This window comes from Octopus bimaculoides, chromosome 30, assembly GCF_001194135.2.
Source record: "Octopus bimaculoides isolate UCB-OBI-ISO-001 chromosome 30, ASM119413v2, whole genome shotgun sequence".
Lineage (NCBI taxonomy): Eukaryota > Metazoa > Mollusca > Cephalopoda > Octopoda > Octopodidae > Octopus > Octopus bimaculoides.
The window spans coordinates 9,556,558-9,558,711 of NC_069010.1; positions in this window are offsets into that span (position 1 = coordinate 9,556,558).

Below are 2,154 nucleotides of genomic sequence, written 5' to 3' on the forward strand. Positions count from 1 at the left end.
GTGTGTTTGTGTTTGTGCGTTTGTGTGTTTGTGTGATTGTGTGTGTGTGTGTGTGTTGTGGTGGTTTGGTTGTATGTCGATTGTTTGTGTGTGTTTTTGTGTGCGTGTTTGTGAGTTTGTATTGTGTTTGTGTGTGTATGTGCATGTGTATGTGTGTGGTGTGTTTGTGTGTGTGTTTGTGCGATTGTGTGTATATGTGTGTGTGTTGTGGTGGTTTGGTTGTATGTTATTGAGTGTTTGTGTGTGTTTTTGTGAGTTTGTATTGTGTTTGTGTGTGTGTGTGTGCATGTGTGTGTGTGTGTGTGTATGTTTGTGCGATTGTGTGCGTGTTTGTGTGATTGTGTGTATATGTGTGTGTTGTGGTAGTTTGGTTGTATGTCGTTGAGTGTTTGTGTGTGTGTGCGTGTGTGTGTGTGTGTTTGTGAGTTTGTATTGTGTTTATGTATTTGTGTGTGTATGTGCATGTGTGTGTGGTGTGTTTTAGTGAGTTTGTATTGTTTGTGTGTTTGTGCGATTGTGTGTATGTGTGTGTGTTGTGGTGGTTTGGTTGTATGTCGATTGTTTGTGTGTGTGTATGTGCATGTGTGTGGTGTGTTTGTGGGTTCTATGTATATATTATTTGTTTTGTACGTGAATTTGTATGTGTGTGTGTGTGTGTGTGTAGGTTCTATGTGTGCATATGGGTTGTATGTGTGTATGTGTAAGTTCTGTGTGTGTGTGTTCTGTAACTGCATGTGTGAATTTGTGTGTGTGTGCATGTGTGTTGGCTGTGTGTGTTTGTGTGTGTGTTTGTGTGTATTTGCATGTGCGCGAGTTTGTGTTAGTTGCTGTGTCTGTGTGTGCATTTGTATGTTTGCAGGTTGTGTGTGTGTGTAAATGCATGTCTTTGTGAAGTCTGTATGTGTGTGTGTGTGTGTGTGTGTGCATGCTCCTTGTGTGTTTGTGTTTGTTGGTTGTATGTGTGTGTGTGTTTTGTGAGGTTTGTGTGTGTGTGTTTCTATGTGTGTGTGTGTTTGTTTCTGTGTGTTTGTATGTGTGTGAATGTGTTTGTAGGTGTGTGTGTGAGTGTGTGTGTGTGTGTTTAAATATATTTATATGTGGTTGTGTACCTGTATGATTATGATGCATATGTATGTGCGATGTGTGTGTGTGTGTTTGTGTATGTTGGGGATTGATTGCATATGTGTGTGTATGTTTGTCTGTATGTGTGTGTGTGTTTATGTGTGTTTCTGTCTGTATGTATGCATTAATGTGTTCATGTGTCTGTGTATTTCTGTCATTGTGTGTTAGTGTGTGTGTGTGTGTCTGTATGTGTGTGTGTGTTTCTGTCTGTACATATTAATGCATCTATGTTCATTACTGTGTGTATGTGTGTGTGTGTTAGTATATGTGTATGAGTATGTGTGTTTCTGCCATTGTGTGTGTGTGTGTGTGTGCATATGTGTGTATGTGTTTCTGTCTCTATGTATGTGTCAGTGTGAATAAGTGTATGTGTATGTGTGCGTATGGTTTAGATCAATTGTAGGTGTGCATTTATTTGTGTGTGTGTTTGTGTGTCTGTATATATGAATGCACCTGTGTGTATGTGTGTTTCTAATTGTATTTGTCTGTATATCAACACACACACACACACACCTATAAGGGTGTGTATATGTAAGTCTACATATATACACATGCACATACATATATATGTGTGTCTATGTTGTGTGTGTGTGTGTGTGTGTGTATGGGGACATGTGGTTAAGTGATTAGGATCTTGTAGCCATGATCTCTAGATCATGGGTTCAATTCCCAGACAGGGCGGTTTGTGATCTTCAGCAAAACACTTCATTTCACATTGCTGGTGCTTGTACATACATATATCATCATCATCGTCGTTTAACGTCCGTTTTCCATGCTGGCATGGGTTGGACGATTTGACTGAGGTCTGGGAAGCCAGTGGCTGCACCAGGCTCCAATCTGATTTGGCAGAGTTTCTACAGCTGGATGCCCGTCCTAATGCCAACCACTCTGAGAATGTAGTGGGCGCTTTTTACGTGCCACCCACACAGGAGCCAATCAGGGGGCCAGTCAAAGAGCACTGGCATTGGCCACATTCGGTTGGTGCTTTTTACGTGCCACCAGCACCCATATATAAATATATATATATATTAT